This window comes from Rutidosis leptorrhynchoides, chromosome 2 (assembly GCF_046630445.1).
Source record: "Rutidosis leptorrhynchoides isolate AG116_Rl617_1_P2 chromosome 2, CSIRO_AGI_Rlap_v1, whole genome shotgun sequence".
In the NCBI taxonomy this organism is placed as follows: Eukaryota; Viridiplantae; Streptophyta; class Magnoliopsida; order Asterales; family Asteraceae; genus Rutidosis; species Rutidosis leptorrhynchoides.
In genome coordinates, this window is record NC_092334.1 from 634,252,432 (window position 1) to 634,279,634 (window position 27,203).

The 27,203-nt window shown below is 33.5% G+C and overlaps 1 long non-coding RNA gene, 1 other non-coding gene and 1 pseudogene across 2 annotated transcripts; all 3 read right to left on the bottom strand.

The window, feature by feature from the left end:
• LOC139890101 (uncharacterized) overlaps positions 1 to 18,083 on the bottom strand; it is a 32,408-nt pseudogene extending 14,325 nt beyond the window's left edge.
• Positions 2,759 to 2,865, bottom strand: LOC139894869 (small nucleolar RNA R71). Its single transcript, XR_011775348.1, has one exon. It is a non-coding gene; the product is annotated as a small nucleolar RNA R71 (small nucleolar RNA).
• A 7,214-nt stretch (positions 18,084 to 25,297) lies between the features above and the next one.
• Positions 25,298 to 26,323, bottom strand: LOC139893655 (uncharacterized). Its single transcript, XR_011774645.1, has 2 exons — positions 25,697 to 26,323; positions 25,298 to 25,552 (listed from the first exon to the last, which is right to left on the bottom strand). It is a non-coding gene; the product is annotated as an uncharacterized lncRNA (long non-coding RNA).
• Between the last annotated feature and the right edge of the window lie 880 nt (positions 26,324 to 27,203).

The window sequence follows — 27,203 nt, forward strand, 5'->3', positions numbered from 1 at the left end:
AAAGTAATAAAACCTTGTTACAGTTCGAATCCCTAATTAGTTGGAATATTTGACTTCGGGAATAAGGTTAATTTGACGAGTATTTTATAATTATGACCGATGGACTATTATGGACAAAAACCAAATAGGTATCAAATAATCCAGGACAAAGGACAATTAACCCGGGTAACAATTAATTAAAATCAAAACGTCAAACATCATGATTACGGAAGTTTAAATAAGCATAATACTTTTATTTCATATTTCATCGTACCTTTAATTACTGCCATTTTAATTACTGAAATTTACTTTATCGTAATTTAAATTCTATCATTTATATTTTTGTCATTTATTTTTACGCTTTATTTAAAATCGACAAACCGGTCATTAAACGGTAAAACTCCCCTTTTATAATAATAATACTACTACTTATATATATATATATATATATATATATATATATATATATATATATATATATATATATATATATTTATTCAAATATAGTTTAAAAATATAGCGTTAAACTTGGCTAGCTCCCTGCGGAACGAACCGGACTTATTAAAAACTACACTACTGTACGATTAGGTACACTGCCTATAAGTGTTGTAGCAAGGTTTAGGTATATCCACTCTATAAATAAATAAATAACTTGTGTAAAATTGTATCGTATTTAATAGTATTTCGTAATAAAAATATATCTATTTCGTATACGCTGCTGCACACATCAAGTATTTTTGGCGCCACTGCCGGGGACACGAAAGCGAAACGCTATATAAAAAAAAAAATTTTAAAAAAATTTTAAAAAAAGGATTTTTATTAAGTCTTAATTTACTTTTGTAAAAATACGTTTTAAATATCAAAAATATAAAAACAAGAAAAAATAAATAAATAAATAAATAAATATATATATATATATATATATATATATATATATATATATATATATATATATATATTACTATATATATATTACTATATATTTTTACGTTTTTAAAATTAAAAAGTTTGTATTTTTTTTAGTTACAAAAACTAATAGGTAGTTTTTAAAATATAAGTTTTTATTTATATAAATATTTTATATAAGTTAAAAACAGAAAAAAAGTAAAAAGAATCGGGCTTGGAAATTGTAGCAACCCAATTTGTGATCTGAACATCTGGGCCATGCGACCGCATGAACCCATAGGCTAAAATCCATGCGACCGCATGGTACTCTCTGACACGTCTGAAACCTTTGACCATCAGAATTAATTACGGAGTATTATTAATTATTATTATTATTTAACCCTAATTAGGGTTTAGTTATTTAATAATTAAGTTTAGTTTATTTTAATTTGTATTTTTAAGTTATAATTAGTTTTATTAAATATATAAACTTAACTTCTATAAAATAATAATATAAAAATAATATTTTTATAAAAATAAGTAATATTATCATTTTTATTTCTTTTTATAAATTGTATATTTTAATCGTTTAATTCGTAATTTGTATATTTTTCATTTGTAATTAGTTTTAAGATTAGTATTTTGCCATAGTTAATTTTTATTTCTAGATTTTAAGACTTTGCCGTAAAATCCCTTAAGTGCTTTTTCTTTAGATTAAGATTTAGGTGCTTTAGAATTTTGCGACGCCGTTTATATATTTTAGTGCCTTTTAAGTTATTGCCGTTTTGGATATAGATTTCTTTTTAAGCTTTAATACCTTTAGGCGCAACTTTTTAGATTTAGTTTTTAGACTTCTAAGTTTCGACATTTTTCTTTCTTATTTTTATTTTTCGACCTTTTATTTTTCGACGTTTTTCAGCGCGCTCTTTTTCTTTCTTATTTCTCGACGCTCTAGTTTTTAGGACATAGAATTTTCTATTTCTTCTCTAAAATTTCAAAACGAAAAATTATTTTAAGCGGTTAAATTGATAGACATCCAAAATTTTCTGGTTCGTAGTAATAGTTGGATTTTTTAGTGGCGAGTTGTGGGCTTCCGATTTAAAGGGTCCTGGCTACCTGCTGCATCTATTGGCTATTCGAAACGTGGGTAAAATCAGAAAAGTCTATTAATTTGATAGCTTATATAATTTTTATCTTTTATAACTAATAGGATATTTAGTGAATGCACCGAGCAAAATGTTCATCACCTTTCATACGTTCACCACCTGTAACTCGATCAAGACATCTAGCTAATATTGCCGCTGTTGATTTTTCTTTGGAATTATCATCTAGTCGACCAAGTACGCCAATTCAAATTTTCGATAATCCATTTTTTGAACCCGACTTCACTACCGAGAACCCGGAGAATATTCAAGGACAATTCCAAGATCCTGAACCACTAATCATTCCTCCTGAACCACAAATCGTTAAATCAGAATCCTATAGTGATTCGTATTCAACAATTTCAATTATGGAAGTAACGAAACCTCTAAGTATGGAAGACCGAATGAGAGCCACACGCACGGGCCAAGGTTACGCCGTTATTAAGCCAGACATTAATGCGCCAGATTATGAAATCAAAGGACAAATCCTACACATGGTAACTAATCAATGCCAATTTAGTGGTACGCCAAAAGAAGATCCAAACGAACATCTTCGAACCTTTAATAGGATCTGTACTCTATCCAAAATCAGAGAAGTTGAGGATGAACAGATCTATCTCATGTTGTTTCCCTGGACTTTAAAGGGAGAAGCCAAAGATTGGTTAGAATCGTTACCTGAAGGGACGATTGATACATGGGATGTCTTAGTTGAAAATTTTCTTAAACAATTCTTTCCAGCATCTAATGCCGTGAGACTTCAGGGAGAAATTGTTATGTTCGCGCAAAAGTCAAATGAAACATTATATGAAGCATGGACAAGATTTGGAAAGTTATTGAGAGGATGTCCGCAACATGGTTTAGACACTTATCAAATAGTACAAATATTCTACCAAGGATGCGACATTAGTACACGAAAAGACATCGACATAGCAGCTGGTGGTTCCATTATGAAGAAAACCGCAACCGAAGCTCACAAAATCATTGATAACACAGCCTCCCACTCACATGAGTGGCACCAAGAAAAAGATATCTTTCATTCATCTAAAACGGCTAGAGCCGATTCTAGCCATGACTTTGATTCCGTTTCCGCAAAAATAGATGCTTTCGAAAGACGAATGGAAAAGATGAATAAAGATATTCACGTAATACGAATCAGTTGTAAGCAATGCGGTGGACCACACTTAATGAAAGATTGTCACATTGAGCAAATGATGGAACAACGTGAGAATGTTTCTAACATGAACCAGACGCCAGGAAATAATTATCAAAATAATTATCAACCGCCAAGGCCAAACTTCAATCGAAATCAAAACATTCTTTACAATCCAAATGGACCCAACAATAACTCGTACAACCAACAAGGTCCGAATAACCAACCAACTCAAAACAACACTTTCAATCAACAAAAACCTAGCTTGTATAAACTACCACAACAAACCGAAGAGAAAAAGCCAAATCTGGAAGAAATGATGGCAAAGCTAATAGAATCTCAAACACAATTTATTAAATTTCAAACCCAAACAAATGAGAGGTTTGATCAGTCATTAAGAACTCAACAAGCTTCCATTTTGAAGCTAGAAAAACACGTAGGAACTCTTGCTAGCATGATGAGTGAGAGGGAACAAGGAAAGTACTGAGTAATACTGAAGTAAATCCTCGGAATGAGAATGTTAATATGGTTTCAACGAATTCAGAAAAACCAGCACAAGAAGATGGGAAGGTTTTCGATGTGAGTAACAATGAAGAAGTTACACCATCACCACCACCCGAGTATGTAAAGCCAGTGGTGGCACCATACAGACCACCCATCCCGTTTCCAAGAAAAGGAGTTGAGTATGAGCAAGTGATAGGTAATAAAGAGTGTGATACCTCTGGAAAGAAGAAGAAGAAGAATAAGAAAGTGAAAGAAACAAAAACCGTAAAAGTAAACCCGGTAAAGACAGTTCCACCAAAACATCCACCCAGGGTGGGTGATCCGGGTGAATTTATTGTTCCTTGTCTACTTAGTGATTGTGTCATGTATGATGCACTAGCAGATTTAGGTGCGATTGTGAGTGTTATGCCTCTTTCTTTATATAAGAGATTAGGAATAGGTGAGTTAAGTCCAACAGAAATGAGTGTTAGACTCTTTGATCAAACCATTAGGCACCCAGTTAGAATTGTTGACAACCCACCCGTTCAAGTGGGTAATTTATCCTTTCTAGTCGAATTCATTGTCATTGACATAGAAGAGGACTCAAACATTCCTCTAATTTTAGGTCGACCATTCTTAGCATCCACCAGGGCGTTATTTGTAAGTCGAAAGTCTAAATCTCTACCAACCAAAACCGTTGAACCGACAAAAACGATTGGTAAGAACCATGTTGTTTTACCAACTCCAACGGTAGTGCTTAACAATAATAAAACGCCTAAGTGTGGGGAAAATGAAGTAACACCTAATGATGACCTGATAACAAAGAACCCCGTTGTTGATACGAAATTAAATGATCCCGTTATTAATAGTTCAATGAAGAAACTTATTAAACCGATTCGCGATGCTAGAACCAAGGGGAACTTTAAGTTATGTAACCGATTAGTATCCAATCTATCGCCTAAAGAAAAGGCAAAACTAGATAAATTTGTGGAGATTACACAAGAATCCGACCAATGGCTTAAAGCAAAAGTCACAGATATGCAAGTTAATTATAGTCCAATAGAAATTGACAATGAAGTTAACCACAATTTTGACACCACAGTTACCTAAGTGTGGGGAGATTCAAATGTTTTAAGAAAAAAAAAATTGATGTCTAGAGTTAGTTGTTCTGTTCTCATGTAGTTCCGAGAATGGAATCCGATTGGTCTTTTCCGCTAGCAGACACTAAAGAACTAGTTTTCTCCCCCATTCTAAATTTTTTTTGTTTTGTAGGTTTTGTATGAAATTAATATGCATTTTTAAATTTAAGTTTTTTTGTGAATTTAAAAACAAAAATTACTTTATTTCATTAAGTTTAAAAAAATGATTTCTAAAATTCATCGTAAGTTGAAGACTAGGTCATGGAACCGAAATTGGTTTACCCGAGGGAGGGGCGAAAAATTTTGTTATCATTATTTTTAATTTTATTGATCTAAAGTATACAAAAAAAATTAAAAAACCCAAAAATCTTTGCTTTTAAAACAATCGCTTTAAAAACGACAAATTTTAAATTTTGTCGAGGGACAGACTAGGTAAACATACCGAAACTACCTAAAGTAAAAGGAAACAAAATTTAAAAAAAAATTATTGTTCATTTAAATTGTTTTAATAAATAAAGGTTTTATAAAAAAAATATAATAAAAATATTATGTATGTTTATTGTTTATCTTATGTACAAAACAGGGTAAAACAACGCATTTTCAAAGACTGACATTAAAGTTCAGCAAAAGCTACTAATTTTGACGACAAGACGCAAAATATTAAATGTGATATAAGATAATATGTTTGCAAACTCGGTATTTTTAATCACTTTTCTACACTAATCACCCTCATGAATTTATAATTATAGTCTGATTTCATGCAAATAAGGGCATTGCATGATCTCAAGTGTGGGGAAGGGTTATAAATTATCTCGGGTTTACACTTAGTATAATTGCCAAATTTTGTGAAAATTTGAAAAATTTTCAACTAAATGAATTCAAAATCATGTTTATACATATTTATGAACGATAAAACTAGGTGTTAATGCCGAAATTATTGTTACCTCGGAGAGAACATAAATGGAGAAACAATCCAAAACGTTAGAATTCATTTAAAATGGAATAGAGGAGAATAAAAAGGCAAAGAAAAATAATAATAAATAAAAGCTAAGTGTGGGAAGAATTTACCAAGTTATTTAAAACACATATCACATATGTTTGTACAAGATTATTACAGGTACTTTTGTTTTGGACGATTTTAATCAGTTTTACCTAATTTACTATAATATATTTGAAAGAATAGATGGATCTACACGATAAATCAATTCCATCATTAAAAGGAAGTAAAGTCTTCCGAAAAAGACAAGCACTTCTTGATTTAGGTCAGGAAGTTGTCGTCCAGACCAGCTGTAGGTTGACGAAAAATCTTGAAAAGTTTTCTCGAAAATCAGCTGGAAATCCACGGACCTCAGCATCAAACAGGGTCGCCAAGTGGTCAGACTTATCCTAACCATGAGAGGATCTGTATCGTAAAATGGGGAGGGTGCCGTGCAAATTAGCTTGATAATACTAATGAATCAGACCCCCAGAAAGGATAATCTCCTTAAATATTAAAAATCAGCTTTTAAGACTGATATTACTCAATCCTTGAGATTGACTTTAAAAGATTGAGAATTACAAACTCATGGAATTCGATGATATCTAAACTCGAGCTTGAACGAGAAAATATTTTTGATCAAATTAAAACCGATTTGTTTTCTGAAAACCTATTTTCAATGCGTTCATTACCATTGAACGTAAAATCCTAAGAATTCACATGGAATTCATTAGGTCACCTGAACCAATTCGGGTGTTAATCGTAAGAACGGTGGTTGCATAGCATGGTTGAACATAGGACCTTGTGCCAGACCGAAAAACTATAGGGTGATCTTTACTATTGCTCCTACAAAGGATAGTAATTGCATCCGACACGATATAGACCATAATCAAAAGCATGTCACGGGACATTGCCTTAACAGTTGCTTGTTCAACGCTTTCCTTTACAACCGGACGGTAGTTTACCGAAAGGTAATATACAGAGCAAGTATACTGGACGTGTGCTTTCCTAATACAAGGTTAGCAAGCGGGTGACACAAAACCGCAAGTTTTGAGCTAAAATTTTAAAATCTGAAACCCATAAAACCCACAAAAATATTTTGCAAACACCGGTGAAGGGTTATTCCGAAAAACTTATCTAGGGTAAAATCTAGAATGAATTTTCAAAAAATCAAATGTTTTCATAAAGATCCAATTTCCTTAAAGGATCTAAATTTTCATAGTCATGTGGGACTGTAAACCACATTGTTACTATCATTGTTTATACCGCCGTATCAAAATCACTGATGTATAAAGTGTGAGAATAAAAAAAGTGATTCGAGTGATATGTGATTTAATTTCAAGTTCTGTATTGCTTGAGGACAAGCAACGCTCAAGTGTGGGGATATTTGATAGTGCTCCAAATGAACATATATTTAAGTACAATATCCTTCCAATATGTAAAGCTTTTAGTTGTAATTTTTCTATTTTTATGTAATATTCGTTTAAATAAATAAGTGCGAAGACAAAAGAAGAAAACGACGATTTGAAGACGCAAATGACCAAAAAGCTCAAATATACAAGATATAATTCAAGTGGTTCAATTTATTGATGAGAAACGTCCAAAAATGATAAGAGTACAAGCCGCGAAATGCAAAGTACAAGATATCTCCGCGTACGAAAGGACGTTCGAAAATCCGGAACCGGGACATGAACCTACTTTCAACGCGCGACGCAACGGACCTAAAATTACAAGTCAACTATGCACAAGAATATAATATTAATTAATTTTTAGGACTGTAAACCACATCGTTACTATCATTGTTTATACCGCCGTATCAAAATCACTGATGTATAAAGTGTGAGAATAAAAAACGTGATTTGAGTGATGTGTGATTTAATTTCAAGTTCTGTATTACTTGAGGACAAGCAACGCTCAAGTGTGGGGATATTTGATAGTGCTCCAAATGAACATATATTTAGGCACAATATCCTTCCAATATGTAAAGCTTTTAGTTGTAATTGTTCTATTTTTATGTAATATTCGTTTAAATAAATAAGTGTGTAACGACCCGTCAAAATCGCTATTGACGCGGCACGTTAATCATTGATTCCACAGTGAGGTTTTGACCTCTATATGATACGTTTTGATAAAATATTGCATTCATTAAAATAAGTGACTTTCTAAACATAGAAAGTTATAAACATGTGGGCAAGTGCTTAGGTATAAGCAAAACCCCGAAATACATAAGTCTTTAATTTACAGGTTAACATCACAGTCCAATTATTTATTACACAACGCAGTTTTATTTTGAATGCAATAAACTTTGTACAAAGCATGAGAGACTCCATGCAGGCAACAAGCACATCACAGCGGAAGCATTCTAAGGACCTGAGAATAAAACATGCTAAAAAGTCAACACGAATGTTGGTGAGTTATAGGTTTAATTGCTCGAGTCATAAACATGTATAAAGATAGACCACAAGATTTCATCAAAAGTTTATCAATAGATTCTACGTAACAGAGCACCCTGGTAACTAAACTTAACGCTATAGTGATAATTACCCCATTCGTTTTAATACACGCAAACCAAAGTGTCTTAAACTCAAATAACATACGTCCGTTAAAAGGCTAGCGCTCTAGCTCGGACGGGGATGTCAAGCCCTATGGATCCATATACAATTATTCGCGCCCACCAGTCCATATCCTATGTACTGGCAGCTACTAGTTACCAAAGCTAAGGGATTTTCGGTTTAACTCAGTGTAGAATTTTGTATGTACTTGTGTCTTATTGCGTTTAAAATAAATTGCATGTATTCTCAGCCCAAAAATATTTAAAGTATTTAAAAAGGGAGACTATAACTCACAGTTCAATATTGCGATTCAATATTGTAGGCAAATTGCGTAGACGTAATGATGGTAGATGACTGTATGGTTGATCTTGGATTCAAGAACAATACCCCGAACAATACCCAATATTTTCTTATTTTAAAACGGTTTGAAACCCGAATTAAAAATACCCTCGAATATACTTTATTATTATTAAACTTAAAATTAAAATTATAATTATAATTATAATTATAAAATTTACGTACATATATATTTATGAAATATTTCGTCGAGCAAAACTGACCTTTTATAGTACTTTTCGATTTACTGTAGCTCATGCGATCGCATGAGTTTTCAGTGTTTTTGCCATGCGATCGCATGGCCGCCTTTTCTGTTTTTGTTTGCTAGTTCGTCGACATCAAATAGTGTTTACTGTAGCAAATAGTGTGTTACTGTAGCAAATAGTGTTTTACTGTAGCAAATAGTGTTTTACTGTAGCAAATCACTGTAGCAAACTCGTTTTCACTGTAGCACTATAGCAAAATACGGTTTCACTGTAGCAAATAGTGTTTTACTGTAGCAAATTAATTTTTACTGTAGGAAAGTCGTTTTTACTTGTACATATATATATACATACATATAATTGTTCATGAATCGTCGAGAGTAGTCAAAGGTAATTGTATATATGTAACAGTTCTAAAATTTTGAGACTCAATCTAACAGACTTTGTTTAACGTGTTAAAATAATAAATCGTATAGAGAATTGGTTTAAATAAGTCAAAAATTTTCGGGTCATCACAGTACCTCCCCGTTAAAGAAAATTTCGTCCCGAAATTTTGAGTAGTACCTGTTTCATGAGCGATATCAGTGAACAAATGTGGATACTTTTGCTTCATCTGATCTTCACGTTCCCAAGTAAACTCGGGTCCTCGTCTTGCGTTCCAACGAACCCTAACTATCGGTATTTTACTTTGTTTTAATTGTTTGACCTCACGGTCCATGATTTCAACAGGTTCTTCGATAAAATGGAGTTTATCATTGATTCGTATTTCGTCAAGAGGAATTACGACATCCTCTTCAGCTAAACATTTCTTCAAATTTGACACGTGAAATGTGTTGTGAACACTACTAAGTTCTTGCGGTAGCTTTAATCGATAAGCAACTATTCCAATTCTTTCGGTGATTTCAAAGGGTCCTACATACCTAGGACTTAGCTTTCCTCGTTTACCGAATCGTACAACGCCTTTCCAGGGTGACACTTTCAACATGACTTTGTCGCCCACTTGAAATTCTAGCAGTTTTCTTCTTACATCAGCATAACTCTTTTGGCGACTCATGGCCGTTTTCAATCGCTGTTGTATTTGAATGATCTTTTCGGTGGTTTCATGAATAATTTCTGGTCCAGTAAGTTGTCTTTCTCCTACTTCACTCCAACAGATAGGAGATCTGCACTTTCTACCGTAAAGTGCTTCAAATGGTGCTGCGTTGATGCTCGTATGATAGCTGTTATTGTATGAAAATTCTGCCAACGGTAAGTGTCGATCCCAACTGGTTCCAAAGTCAATCACGCATGCCCGTAACATGTCTTCCAATGTTTGTATTGTTCTTTCACTTTGACCATCTGTCTGTGGGTGATAAGCGGTGCTCATATCTAATCGAGTTCCCAATGCTTTTTGTAATGACTGCCAGAAACGTGATGTGAATCGGGTGTCGCGATCAGATATGATAGAGATGGGTACACCATGCCTGGAAACTACTTCCTTCAAATATAGGCGTGCTAATTTCTCCATACTGTCTGTCTCCTTTATTGGTAGAAAGTGAGCTGATTTAGTTAGACGATCAACTATCACCCAAATAGTATCATGACTACTTGCAGTCCTTGGCAATTTCGTAATGAAATCCATGGTTATTCTTTCCCATTTCCACTGCGGAATTTCTGGTTGTTGCAGTAATCCTGACGGCTTTTGGTGCTCAGCTTTGACCTTTGCACACGTTAAACATTTGCTTACATAAGTAGCAATTTCTGTTTTCATATTAGGCCACCAATAAAACTTCTTGAGATCGTGGTACATTTTTCCGTTTCCTGGGTGAATTGAGTACCTCGTTTTGTGTGCTTCATCCAGTACTAGTTGCCTTAGGTTACCATGTTTTGGTACCCATATCCTACCAGCAAAATACAGGGTTCCATCGGCTTTTTCTTCAAGTTGTTTTTCTAACCCTTTGCTTATTTCGCCTTTTCCGTTTTCTTCTTTTAAAGCTTCTAACTGTGCTGCTTGAATTTGCTTTGTGAGATCAGTACGAATTGTAATATTCAAAGCTCGGACCCTAAGAGGTTTTACTCTTTCTTTTCGACTTAGGGCATCAGCTACAACATTAGCCTTTCCGGGGTGGTAACGGATTTCACAATCGTAATCGTTTAACAACTCTACCCAGCGACGTTGCCTCATATTGAGTTGTTTTTGATCAAAAATATGCTGAAGACTCTTATGGTCGGTGTACACTGTACACTTGGTGCCATATAGATAGTGTCTCCATATTTTGAGTGCAAAAACTACTGCTCCAAGTTCTAAATCGTGCGTCGTATAGTTCTTTTCATGAATTTTTAGTTGTCGTGAGGCATATGCGATGACTTTTGTGCGTTGCATTAATACACATCCTAAACCTTGGCGTGAAGCATCACAATAGATCACGAAATCATCATTTCCTTCTGGTAATGACAAAATGGGTGCAGACGTTAACTTCTTCTTTAATAACTGGAATGAGGATTCCTGTTCCGTGGACCAATCATACTTCTTTCCCTTTTGAGTCAATGCAGTTAAGGGTTTGGCGATTCTAGAGAAATCTTGAATGAATCTTCGGTAGTAACCAGCAAGACCTAAGAATTGGCGGATTTGTGTTGGAGTCTTCGGTGTTTCCCATTTACTAATGGCTTCGATCTTGGCGGGGTCAACTTTAATTCCATGTTTACTGACAACATGGCCCAAAAATTGTACTTCTTGTAACCAGAAATCACACTTCGAAAATTTTGCGTACAATTCTTCTTTCTTGAGTATCTCTAGTACCAGTCTTAAGTGTTGCTCATGTTCTTCCTTGTTCTTCGAGTAAATCAATATGTCGTCGATAAAAACAATGACAAATTTGTCTAAATACGGTCTACAGATGCGATTCATTAGATCCATGAATACTGCTGGAGCATTAGTCAATCCAAAAGGCATGACTAAAAATTCATAGTGACCGTAACGGGTTCTGAACGCTGTTTTAGGAACATCTTCTTCCTTCACTCTCAGCTGATGATATCCGGAGCGTAGATCAATCTTAGAATAAACACTTGATCCTTGCAATTGATCAAACAAATCATCAATCCTCGGTAATGGGTACCGATTCTTGATCGTTAATTTGTTTAATTCTCGGTAATCTATGCACATTCTCATAGATCCATCCTTCTTCTTGACGAACAGAATAGGAGCACCCCAAGGTGAAAAACTAGGACGAATAAATCCACGGTCCGATAATTCTTGCAACTGGTCTTGTAATTCTTGCATTTCTGAAGGTGCAAGTCTATATGGAGATCGGGCTACAGGTGCAGCTCCTGGTATGAGATCAATCTGGAATTCTACACATCTGTGTGGAGGTAGCCCCGGTAATTCTTCTGGAAATACTCCGGGATATTCTCTTACAACCGACATGTCATTAATGCTTCTTTCTTCAGTATCGATCTTCTTTACATGTGCCAGAATAGCATAACAACCTTTTCTTATAAGTTTCTGGGCCTTCATACAGCTGATAAAGTTCAGCTTTGAGTTGCTCTTCTCCCCATAAATCATTAATGACGTTTCATCCTTACGAGGGATGCGGATTGCTTTCTCAGCGCAAACAACTTCCGCTCTTGTTATGGACATCCAGTCCATGCCAACGATTACGTCAAAACTTCCTAGTTCTACGGGTACCAAAGCTAAGGGATTTTCGGTTTAACTCAGTGTAGAATTTTGTATGTACTTGTGTCTTATTGCGTTTAAAATAAATTGCATGTATTCTCAGCCCAAAAATATTTAAAGTATTTAAAAAGGGAGACTATAACTCACAGTTCAATATTGCGATTCAATATTGTAGGCAAATTGCGTAGACGTAATGATGGTAGATGACTGTATGGTTGATCTTGGATTCAAGAACAATACCCCGAACAATACCCAATATTTTCTTATTTTAAAACGGTTTGAAACCCGAATTAAAAATACCCTCGAATATACTTTATTATTATTAAACTTAAAATTAAAATTATAATTATAATTATAAAATTTACGTACATATATATATTTATGAAATATTTTGTCGAGCAAAACTGACCTTTTATAGTACTTTTCGATTTACTGTAGCTCATGCGATCGCATGAGTTTTCAGTGTTTTTGCCATGCGATCGCATGGCCGCCTTTTCTGTTTTTGTTTGCTAGTTTGTCGACATCAAATAGTGTTTACTGTAGCAAATAGTGTTTACTGTAGCAAATAGTGTTTTACTGTAGCAAATAGTGTTTTAATGTAGCAAATCACTGTAGCAAACTCGTTTTTCACTGTAGCACTGTAGCAAAATACGGTTTCACTGTAGCAAATAGTGTTTTACTGTAGCAAATTAATTTTTACTGTAGGAAAGTCGTTTTTACTTGTACATATATATATACATACATATAATTGTTCATGAATCGTCGAGAGTAGTCAAAGGTAATTGTATATATGTAACAGTTCTAAAATTTTGAGACTCAATCTAACAGACTTTGTTTAACGTGTTAAAATAATAAATCGTATAGAGAATTGGTTTAAATAAGTCAAAAATTTTCGGGTCATCACAAAGTGTGAAGACAAAAGAAGAAAACGACGATTTGAAGACGCAAATGACCAAAAAGCTCAAATGTACAAGATATAATTCAAGTGGTTCAATTTATTGATGAGAAACATCAAAAAATGATAAGAGTACAAGCCGCGAAACGCAAAGTACAAGATATCTCCGCGTACGAACGGACGTTCGAAAATCCGGAACCGGGACATGAACCAACTTTCAACGCGCGACGCAACGGACCTAAAATTACAAGTCAACTATGCACAAGAATATAATATAATATATATATATATAATTAATATAAATTATATATATTATATATATTTAAATAAAACGTCGGCAAAGAAGAAAACAAATGAATGTTAGCTGTCATAGAGGGCCATGCGATCGCATGACCTGGAGGCACGATTTCCATGCGATCGCATGGTAGCAGTTTGCTGGTCAGGTACTATAAAAAGGCAACGAATTGGACGAAACATACATATCTTTTTCTTTTCCTTCTCTGTAAGAAACACACACACACACACACACACACACACACACACACACACACACATATATATATATATATATATATATATATATATATATATATATATATATATATATAATTTAAAGTTTAATTTAAGTTTAATAATAATAATAATTGGGTTAATGTAAGAAATGTTTTAAGGTTTTGTAAGTCGGAACTCTGTCCGTGCAACGCTACGCAATTAATCACCACTGTAAGCTATGTTCTTCCTTTTTAAATTAATGTCTCGTAACTAAGTTATTATTATGCTTATTTGAGCCGAAGTAATCGTGATGTTGGAGTAAAATATTAAGATGGGGTTATTGGATTTTGTACCATAATTAAGGTTTGAACAAAAGACCGACACTTGTGGATATTGGATTATTGACTATTAATAGATAGGGGGTATTGTCTAATCGAATGACAACTCATTAAAATCTGTCGAACATATCTTCAAATCAGTTAAACTAATAATTATTAAAATGATTATGTATGTTCTATTTAGTGACGTTTATATGACATCTTTTACGATCATTTAATTAATTATTCGGGTTGGGTAATTGATTATTCATTCTAATCAAGTGGGTAAATTAATATTCATATCTCATTAAAACAGGGGTGGATTACATACAAGGATAATTGGTGTAATTGTTAACAAAGTAATAAAACCTTGTTACAGTTCGAATCCCTAATTAGTTAGAATATTTGACTTCGGGAATAAGGTTAATTTGACGAGCATTTTATAATTATGACCGATGGACTATTATGGACAAAAACCAAATAGGTATCAAATAATCCAGGATAAAGGACAATTAACTCGGGTAACAATTAATTAAAATCAAAACGTCAAACATCATGATTACGGAAGTTTAAATAAGCATAATACTTTTATTTCATATTTCATCATACCTTTATTTACTGTCATTTTAATTACTGCAATTTACTTTATCGCAATTTAAATTCTATCATTTATATTTTCGTCATTTATTTTTACTCTTTATTTAAAATCAATAAACCGGTCATTAAACGGTAAAACCCCCCTTTTATAATAATAATAATACTACTTATATATATATATATATATATATATATATATATATATATATATATATATATATATATATATATATATATATGTATGTATGTATATATATATGTGTGTGTATATATATGTATGTATGTATATATATATATATATATATATATATATATATATATATATATTCAAATATAGTTTAAAACTATAGCGTTAAACTTGGCTAGCTCCCTGCGGAATGAACCGGACTTACTAAAAACTACACTACTATACAATTAGGTACACTGCCTATAAGTGTTGTAGCAAGGTTTAGGTATATCCACTCTATAAATAAATAAAAAACTTGTGTAAAATTGTATCGTATTTAATAGTATTTCGTAATAAAAATATAACTATTTCGTATACGCTGCTGCACACATCACAACTTCTCCAGGTGTCTACCAAATTTGTCTAACTTAGCATTAATAGACCCATAATCATCAAACACACTAGTGGTTTCGGTTCTCTTAACTGAAGCTGAAAGGGTTGACTCATGATCTTGGTGACATTCGTATGTCACACCCCTTATAGAAAATCTGGACCTTTTGTAAATCATTCAACCCGTGTTGAGGACACGAGCATAACATATTAGCATAATGGTCCCAAGCATCAAATAATGTCTCACTGCTCTTTTGCTTGAATTGTGAAATTTCTGCTTGAAGTCTAGCAGCTCGAGACGCAGGGAAAAACTTTGCTAAGAACTTATCTACCAAAACTTCCCAAGAGGTAATTGCTCCCTCTGGTTGCTTATCTAACCATCGCTTAGCTTATCCCTTAAGAGTTCAGGGAAAAAGCCATGTCTTGATCGAATTATCAGCAACCTGATTCAGCTTGAAAAATTTTCAAACATCATTGAAAACACGAAGATGCTCGTTAGCATCGTCAGTATTCTTGCCATGGAATTGGAAATCCGTAGAAATCAAACTCAGAATCGGACCTGTGATTTGAAAAGGCTGAATGATGTTTGGTTGAGTAATCGAATTGCCTTGGCCAGCTCGGGTGGCCTTTAGCTTTTATGCCATAGTCTGAGGACGATTTGGTTGTTCAGCCATCTCTTCAGTATCGAAAGTATCAAATGAAACGTAAGAGTCTTCTGCTTCCTTGATTACAGGTGGTGATTCGGGCACCACAGTCTCAGTACTACTACCCAAATTAATTATATTATAACTTGAAGAAGCTGATGAATCCACTGTAGACTGTTGCTCTTGACTTGACGCTCTGAATAACTCTCTTTCAGGTTCGTCAAACGGTTGAAGAATCGGAGAATTAGAAGAACGCGTATGTGGCATGCACTACCTGTTATCTGCGAAATCACAACTAACAACTGATTAAACGCACCGATTCAACTGAGAAAAAATGAAAAGTAATAATAAACTATAATTAAAACTAAACTAAGAACAATTAGATAACAATCTTAATTTTCGACACAACTGTCCCCGGCAGCGGCGCCAAAAACTTGATGTGTGAAATCTAGTATATAATTTATCTCTGGAAAAATGCCGGTTTAAAGATTACTACACACTAACGAGCAGTGTACCCGATCGTGCAATAGTATAAAATTGGTAATTCCAAGTATCGTTCCAAGCACAGTTTAATGTGAGAACTAAGATTGCAATTAATAAAAAATAAACTAAATTAGTCTATAAAAATCGAAAGTACGAAAGAATTTGTTTTGTGGCTATTTAACAATTAGCCAAATCAAAGATAAATTAAAGTAAAAGACAATATTTTTGTGTTTTTAAGTTTATAGAAAGTAAATGCAGACTCAACGAAAAGTAAAGATATTTAAATTCAATAGATAAAAGAATGTTCACCTAGATCTCCTATTCGCAGTATCGGATGATTTGTTATTAAGCACTAGTTCAATTTATCAATACATGCAACTACAGAGTCGGTTTACCCAGAGTTCTCTTTTAGCAAACACGTCAAACTAGGATTTATTGGCTTAGGGTTCCCTTTCACCAAAGACCTCTTTCGTTTGTGACTTAGTAATTAGCTAATTATAAGATTAAGATTCAGTTGGTTACGTGTTCGCTCCACACAATTCACCCCTATTTTGTTCAATCTATGTTACCCGGTTTACCCCCTTGGTCCAGTAAGCACCCAATTGGTTAAGACAAACCAATTGGAAACTAGTGTACTAAATTGAAACAGGGTTACCTTTGTTCAAACAAGATCACTAATCAACCTAGTAACAATAATCAACACCCACAAGAATGGTTCTTAATCAAAACTCATAATTATCATGCATTAATCAAAATAAACATTAAAGTATCCTTCAAACACATACGAATATTCAATCTAGACAAACATTAAAGTGCTTAGCCAACAATCATAGCTAAAGCCAAAATCACAAATAAACAATTAAGAGTATTCATTATGATGATAAGAATTAAACCTAATGAAAATTGTGTTCTTGAATGATGAACGGATCGAGACGCGTTTCCGGAATTATTGATGTGTTAGAATGATCTTGGGATTCCCAAAAAATCACCCTTTTTCGTCAAAAAGCTGCTGAAATTCGTCTGGATGCAATAATGAATAATTAGGGTAAAAATTCGTCCTTTAAATAGTAAAGTTCTGAAACCGACAGAAAGTGGAGCGGCGCTCCATATATGGAGCGGCGCTCCATATAGCTGAAATCTAATTTCTGGACTTCTGAAAACTCTCGAACTGAAATTCCTGCCTACTGGAGCGGCGCTCCATGTTTCTGAGCGGTGCTCCAGGCCATTTTTGCTGATTCCGGACTGTAAAACTCAGTAAAACCACCCAAATTCGAATCGGACCAATCACTTTTACTCGTTTACATAGAAAATCACTAAAACCATCAAATAACTTCAAATTTCATCTACTTGGTCTTAGAACTCGAACTTTCACAACACTTATCGAAATAACACCAAATCGTATCCAAAAGGACCAAAATGTGCCCGATATCGCTAAGGAAAACGTGTATAAAATATGCGATATCAATGACCACGTGGTTAAAAATGCCCTCTTTGCAAATAAAGTCTTCTAATTTCGTCTCTTTGGTTAGGGTCATAATGTAATATATTTTTTCTATCTGCGGGATCTCAAGGAAGATCATTTATATCGATTTTTTTAGGCATTGAAGGAGTAGAACTAGATCTTGGAAACTTGTTAAAATCATTTGTATTTGAAGGTTCTCCCCCATCACATGACACTTTTCTTTTTACAAATTTTCTAGTGTGCCTTGCATCTATATATAATTATAAATTTCCTCGTAAAAAGAAAAAAAAACATCTATTAAATAGAATGGACAAATAAATAAAATAAACAATACATGATATAAACTTGATTTATTGAATTATCAAATTAAAATAGGCATATAACTTAAAGCCTAATAAGTAATAAACCCTAAAATTTTAGATAGCCTAAAAAGATAACTAATAAAAATTGAAAATCACCTTAACAATTGCAGTGGTGATTCTCCTATTTACGGTTTTCGTTAGCTAGTTGCTTTGTTTCGATCAAAAATACGAATGAAAGATATGCCAAATTGCCAATTGAGTTACAGAGACTATTTTTTGTTATTATAATATAATAACTTCAATTCAATTTCAATTGTCAATTAGTAAACTATAAAACTAGTACGGAGCGGTTTTCTTTTAGTATTTTTTAATAATTATGATTATTAATTAATGTTAATAATAAAATATTTGGGCCACATACATATGTTATACAATTTGTAGGCCTTTGGGCTGTGTCTAGGTGTTTGATTTGAAAGGAATACGAGACATTACATATTACATTATTATTGTGTTTTCATATATAATGGGTGAGTGGGGTCTTTACCAAATTGAATGGGGTCAAACTTAACATGCTCAATATTTCTACCTATTAAATATAGTATATTAAAGGCTTTCTACAAAATTCCAGTGGTTTCAATTGACACCTCCTAGGTGTATGTGGCTTCGCCACTGCATCAATTATAACCCGTGCATGTTAAATAGATAGATAAGGGATACATCTAATTATTCTCCATGTGATTTGAATTATTAAAGATATGTTACTATTTTTGTCTCTTGCACATTGGACAAGAAAATAACCCACCTTATTCTAATGCATCGACATATAGGCACCAACTTTATTCCATCTTTCTTCCAAATTCATGCATGTGGTAATATAAATAAATATTATATGTACACTCTTATTTCCTTTTTGAAAAACAGGAATTGGGACAAATTTATATCTTTACACGTGAAAGTAAGATGACTAGTACAAGCCGATAGCTACCTTATTATTATTTTTATTTCACACGTTAATATAACATATATTTATACATTTCTATCTTTATGATGTGAAAAGAACATACACATATTTCATTTTTGTTTTAAAACCACACATACACATATACAAGTTCATAGATCAAGTTCATGTATTTGTGGCATGCACGTCAAGACTTAACCCATTTGTTTATGTGTTTTGGATACAAGAACCAACAAAACAAACCATAACTCTTATCATCCTATTGTTTGATCAATCCCTTACAACCACCATTCAAACACCGAAAACCACCATAACCATCATCTCCATTAAACTATCATTGAACACCATAGTTACTGTTGCACGCTTACTAAATCCTTTTATTCGATGAGACCCAGAACCAAAACCAACGAACCTTCTGTTGTGCGCATGTTTCTGTTCCGATCACAACAAACAACCACCACCTACGAACCATCTCCTTCATAAAACCATCACTAGCTATTTTTCTTTTCTGTTTCCTAATCAAAGTCATCAAACAAGTCACCATTTTTCCAAGATCAAGAACACCTTCGATTGCTTGCTCGTTTGCTTGATCGTTTATAAATTCGTGATCCTCTCATCGTGCTCTACACATCTACACCAACAATTGTATGATTAGGGTATGAATTAAAAACTCTATTTTTCCATATTTAATTGCTAATCATAAGATTTAGATGTCTTATTGCTCTATTGGTCGCGTTTGTACATGTAATTAGTAGTTATTTTATCCGATTTGCGAGTTAGGATTTTAAAAACGAATTGTATTGCTATGCTACTGGTTTTGTGATTTTGTTTTCTGTAATTGAAAAGTATTTAGATGGATAGCTATCGAAAAACTATTAAGTTTGCTCGCTTGAATTGCATGATTTCGTTTAGTATAGCTTAAGTTATGATCGTTTGAAGTTCCGGTATGTAATTATGCTATAAATCGAAAACCATTATTTTGTGTTTTGAATTGGCTTATGAACTGATTATAGATGGATAGAGAATTGAAAAACACATAAAATGGACTAGGATATCATAGTTATTGGATTTGCAAAAATCATTTTATGACTACTGGAATGTTCGTGTTACAACGTGTTGACTAGTGAATTGTTCATGGACCAAACGACCATTTAACATGCTTTTTGCTAACTAAGCTTTGTATTATGAAAAGTGAATGATTAGTACTTGACGTTTCATGTCAACTTCACATGCTAATTATTTCTAGATGTTTGTATATTCGATCCCAAAAATGACTAATTAAATTGGATCGAATTTGTCTAGTTTTCACAAATAATTGTCTAGCATGAAGTAGAAATGGAATTGGACCTTGTGCTTCTGATATGATGTTAAATGTATATTTCTTAGCATATCTTGTTTGTATGTCTAGCCCTGAATGCTTTTTTTTCTATGTGTTGTATGCGTGCCGAAACCGAAGGTCTGAATTCTGCCTAAATCAGAAAATCCGACTTATTTGTCAAAACTGTACAAATTGGCTACATGGTTTTCTTTGACCTTTTCACCGCTGATAATTTGAGGTGTTAAGAACCATTTCTAATTGGCCGTTTTTTATTGCTATTTTCTAGATTAAATGAGAATTAAAATGAAATTGATGCGCAAACAGAAACTGAACTTGAATGTTTTGCATGCTACATGAGTTCTTGGAAACGTATGATAGCGTGCTTGGTCTTTTTAGAAAGCTTATGACATGAAATTATGATCTGGAGTTTCTCATAATTGTTTGATGTGTCATTTGTAAACTATGCTTGTCCGATTGCATGACCATTGCGAAAACGTACGATAGTTAAACTAGTAAACGTTAATTGGCTAAACGAATGTGTGAAACTCACGAATTAACCTTGTTTTGGCTTTTTGACATCATTGACATGACCTATTGATGTAGTTGACTTAGGTTGACCAAATTGACCAAGTTTGACTTTTGTTGACTTGCTTGACTAGTTGACTTCTGTGTTGACTTTTACTACACAATGGCGTCGGTCTGAGCAATAGGACAACTGTACTGTGAGTCTGTCTTTTGAAACATAAGTGTGTAACTATATAATGGTACATTTAGGTTCCATTACTCAATTGTTGTAATTCGACTACTCTTTGCTTGTGAATAGGGATGGCAACGGGCGAGAAAAAACCCATGACCCGCGGGTATCCGATTCGCGACGGGCGGGTAACATCATAAATTCTTACCCGCGGGCACGGGTACGGGTAAAAAATTGTACCCGCTAACGGGTCGCGGGCGGGTCGTGGGTATATGCTACCCGTCATGGGTAAAACCCGGTCCGCAAATCCGTGCACTTTTTTTAATTTATCCGCGAGTTTATACATATAATTATTAAATTTAAAAGTGATTTTAGTTATAATATAATAATTATTAGATAAATAATATTATATATAAGTAAAAAAAATTAATTTTTAAGTCATTTTACATGTAGCTTGTACATATATAGTTTATAATTAAATGTATAGCTTTATAATTTTTTTACTATGTTATTTATTTTTATTACCCGCGGGTTACCCGCGGGTCACGGGTATCCGCGGGTCATGGGCATGGGCTAAATATTTTTACCCGCGGGCGGGTAACGGATCTCAGTGAGAAAAAAAACAACCCGTGGGCGGGTCGCGGGTATATAAGATCCGCGCCCATTACCCGCGGGCGCCATCCCTACTTGTGAATTGTCAAGTGCACTCAAGGTGAGTTTATAGATCCCCTTTTAAATGCTTTAAATATTTTTGGACTGAGAATACATGCACTTTATTTTATATGCAATGGACACAAGTACATACTTAATTCTACACTGAGTTTGAACCGAAAATTCCTTAGCTTTGGTAACTAGTAACTGCCGGTTATAAGAACTGGTGGGCGCGAGTAGTTGTATATGGATCCATAAGGCTTGACATCCTCGTCTGTTTCATGTATAGAAACACTGGCCTGAACTATAAAGAAGACGTATGCTATTTGAGTTTAGTACACATTGGTTTGCGTGTATTGTACATGTTAGTTGCATGTATGTTAAAACATGGGTACTTATTATATATTAAGTTTAGTTACCAGGGTGCTCAATTTAGTAGAATATTTTGATAAACGTTTTGGATGAAACAACTGAAATCTTGTGGTCCACCTTTATATACAGATTATGCGCAACATTAAAATTATGAACTCACCAACCTTTGTGTTGACACTTTTAGCATGTTTATTCTCAGGTCCCTACAAGTCTTCCGCTGTTTGCTTATACGTTATACAAGCTATGTGTATGAAGTCATACATGCTTTATTCGAGAAAACTTTGCATTCACAAAATCATCACCATGTATCTTATTTTGACTGTATTGTCAATGAATGTATTATTAAAAATTATTATTTACGGTGATTGTTTATACGTAGAAATCATCAGATGTCGAAAACCTTGGATATATATATATATATATATATATATATATATATATATATATATATATATATATATATATATATATATATATATATTCAATTGAAAGTGTACCTTTTCAAAAGAATGCAATGTTTACAAAACGTATCATATATAGGTCAATACCTCGCAATGAAATCGATGAATGATGTACTACATCTAAAGGGATTTGGACGGGTCATCACAGTGCGTGCGTTGCACTGATATGTAAAAATCCGTATAAAAATATAATTTGTAGTTCATATTGGTATGTAAATAGCGATACCTAGAAAATAGAAAAAATATAATAATTATTTAAGAGCACGTGGTGTTGATAAATTTTATTGCGCAATGGGTAAAATAATCGTGCAAAATTAATTGATTTTTTTCAAATTATTCTTTTGAGTTTAAGAGTCCGTTGTTCATAAATTTTAAAAGTTCTTTCGAGTTTAAGAGCCTGCGGTGTTGACAAATTTTCAAAGTTCTTTTGAGTTTAAGAGCCTGTGGTGTTGACAAATTTAAAAGTGGTTTTTGTAGAAATCAGGTATGAAAACAGATAATCGGATTGGTTCTGAATTGTGAAACACTTTCCTAATTAAGTATTTTGTTGCTCACAAGACTTGGGTTAACACGAAATCCTAATTGGATAAGACAAGAACGATTTTGTTTCCAGGCAAGAAGAAATCAAAATCACGAATTAGAGAGTTTGTATGTTTTCTGTGTTGTTGTTATGAATGCAGGGAAAAATGCCAAAATGTTTTCAATTAAACAGTTTATTGGCAGTTATGGTGTGAAAGGTTGTAACCTTTCATTTGAGCGGGAAAAGCTGTTTAAATGACACCCTTTCATTAAAACGTATAGCAACAAATAGTGTCATTCCTGTTGAGGTTTCGGGGCGTTTCGGGGCGCTGCCACTCAAAAAATTATAATTAACAAGGTTAAGACACATATTTCACTTATGGTAACGACGGGTTTGTCGCGGATCGCTAATCATAAGCTATTTAGGTAGGTAACTATATTACCAATTTCATCCATTATGAAACTCTTAGATTTCTGAGAGATTCAATGATAATCCATTATATCACTTGGCATGTTTAATCCCTTCTACGCTAATCCTCTCTCGTGGCGGGTTTGCCGCGAACCACAAGTTCAGATTGTAAACCCGTCCGTGATAGATACACGTGAAATCCGGCCCAAGACTCTCGGGTATTGCGAAAATCACCTCACCTTTCCCAGCACCCAATTAAAGTCTGGCCCAAGACTCTCGGGTATTGCGAACTCTAACAGGTATGTGTGTACTACTCCTGGATAGCGTAAAGTTTACATTTAAAACGGGTTTTTATTTTCTTTTAGTAAAAGTAGTTTTATACCATTTTAAAACATTTGCTAATTTAGTATTGCGTGATGCGTTTGTTAAACCAAATTTAACCAAACCGTTTTATATGATTATAGTCTTTTTGTTTTAAAACAATTTTCTAGCTAGCATGGCATGGACAAATAATAAAACAATAATAATCATAACACGCAATCATCGGTAGTATGCCTCAAATCCTATGCGTTCTTCCGGTGAGCCAACACACGGAAAAACAAGGTCAACTATGGACATAAACCTTGTGTGAGAATCGATTCCCACTAAAACCGCCATCTCCATTATATGCTCGGATGGGCCGCATTGTAAACATCATCTTCGTTATTCCAATCTTGGTTGCATTTTCTTTGTATACATTTATAAAATAACTATTCTATTTTCTATGTTATTACAAATACAATATCAAAAATAGAATACATGTAAGTCGTTTAACACCAAGGGTATTTTCATCTTTACACCCTAAAGCACATCTTATTACTGTTCACGATATTATTATATTTAAAAAGGGCATTTTGGTCTTTTTCCTACTAGATATTTCTTCCAGATTCTTCACATCGCCCCATTCTATCCATCTTCGGGCCTGTTTATTTATGACTTAATGGGCTGTGTTGAGCCCTATGATTATTCCGTCAAATTTGAAGTTGTTTACTTGCACCTTAATTATTAATATTGTCTACATAGAAGCCTGTTTTGGTCAGGCCAAAAACCACACTAGCATCCATATAGCACCTCATATTTCCACAACTACCCACCCACTTTATTCTCTCTTTCTATCTTCTTCCCATCTTAACTTATTAAATTATAATTATTCTATACATAATTAATAGATCATCAAACAACCTTCACTTAATACTCCAATGACCACCGCCATGTTTCCGTCGACCGCCGTGATTTTGTCGACCGCCACGGTTCCGGCGACCGTCGCGGTTGTGGCGACTAACGCTTTCGTGAACAAATAATCAATAATTATAGTATTTGAAGAAAAACAAGAACACTGTTATGTTGATCTTTCTACATTTTATCTATTTTGTTTGAAATTATTATGTAAAAAATGAATTGTGAACTCTTGTATTAAATTTTAGGGGTAAAAATGATGGAGGAACATTCTGAATTTCATGTTTTTCTTTTACAATTATTGTTGTTTAATTGCTTATGATTAGCATTACATGTATATTACAATTATTATTACTTGTTTATATTTACAGTATTATTTACGGAGTATTTTTATGAGATAATAATAAGACAAGCAGGTGATAGCTTTTTTATATACTAAAAAAATAACAATTAAATTTAAGGGTAAAGTAGTCAATTTTACCATTCAGTCTTTTTATTCAGCATAAAAAGTAAACAAAAATGTTACGCCTGATTATTACGTATAGTCTTCATATCCATATTGGACTTATGTGAAAAAAAGTAAACAGGTACTTCATCTCTCTCACCCTCCTTCACATCCTCTCACCACTTGCCGATCACCAGGCGTCGACGAGTAGCCACCGTCCACGAGTAACATACCACCACCAACAAATAATAACAAGAGCTTTATGCTTTAGATACAAAAACAAAAATTAACAGGATCTTTAAGATAAATTAAAGAATAAAACACTACTATAATAAACAAGTTCTTTTAGCGATTAAAAAAATAATAATCATCAAATAAGTATAAAAAAATCATCATAAACAATTTCAACCTTTAAATGAAAACCTTAAACCCCAAATATCTTCTTAAACACTATTTTTTCACAAGTAGCAACCTACGTCAGCAACCTACGTCGGTGACTACCACGGAGACCCGGATCTGAAAAAAAGGTTGTTAAAACAAGAAAAAAGTAACTAAAATACAAAAATGCTATAATGAACACACACAAAATCAGATTTGAAAAAAAAAAAAATTCGGATCTAAAAAGAAATAATGAGATCTGGAGGAAAAGAATCGGATCCATAAAAGAGGTAAACTTATCTGAACATCATGGGCGGTGAAGTGCTTTGTTGACGGTTTAATTCGCCGGAACAAATGAGCGACGAAGACTGGCGTCGCCAACGCCGTTGGCCACCAAAAGTATACATCAAACGTTGTTTATTTAGTGGTTTCTTGGTGTTTAGTGGTGGTTAATTAATGATGGTCAAATAAGGAACGGGCGGAGTTTAGATGGGATGGTGTTGAAGGACTTTTTTTATTTTAGGGTTTGTTGAATAGATATTTGTGTTATATGCATTCGGTTAACATACATGGAGTAAAAGACCACCGAACAAAAACTGCACACATTAATGGGCTTGTTTGGTATTTTTTTGGGCTTAGAAATCAATATAGCCTGAATAAACTTGAAAAAATGATTGATACTAGAATAGTTGACTAATGTGCATATATATTTCTCGAATTTGTATCTTTCTTTGCGTTACATTACAGAGTTATCGCGGTTTGTTCGATGAAATTACTTAACTGATTTTCCAAGTTTAGTACACTATTTATTAGCGTACCAATACCAATTTTAGAATTCAATGACTTTATCATTATTGTTGTTGAAAGGGTTTTTCTATTGTCAATGTTTTACGTGTTGTACTGAGCGATTACGTAATAACTTGAAAATGACATTTTTTATTTTTTACAGTTAATTTATACACGTTAACGATATCCCTTAGAATATCTAAAGGAAAAAATGAAAAGAACGTTACGTTTTGTTTACAATTATAATAGGTATTTCATATTTGTATTGGTATGCTATAATAAATTATTGCCTCTTAGGTTATGTTATGCTCATTAACTTTAAAGTATTTTTTATCAAAAATTATAATTATATACTACAAACATGTTTTCTATAAACAACAGGGTGGCCTCCGCAACGCGCGGCTAACCACACAATGGTCTAATAGAGGCACATACTACCGAATACATACAACAAGCACACATAACAAATGGAGTGCCAACCGTCCATTTTCATATAACATGTTTCGATAAGGATTGATTTAAACAACACTTAATGGCACTTATAATAATCAATCATTATTTACATAACATATATATGTAAACCCACTTCATATTTTGTAAGTATGGTTCTCATGCCAAAATCATCCAAACAAACATATTAAGTGAATTAAAACATGTTGGAGATTTGCATTCAAAAGTCTATAATACACAAATTTCATTTCCTTATTTCATGAAAAACATGAAATGAATTTATGTACTTTATTTTCCTAAAC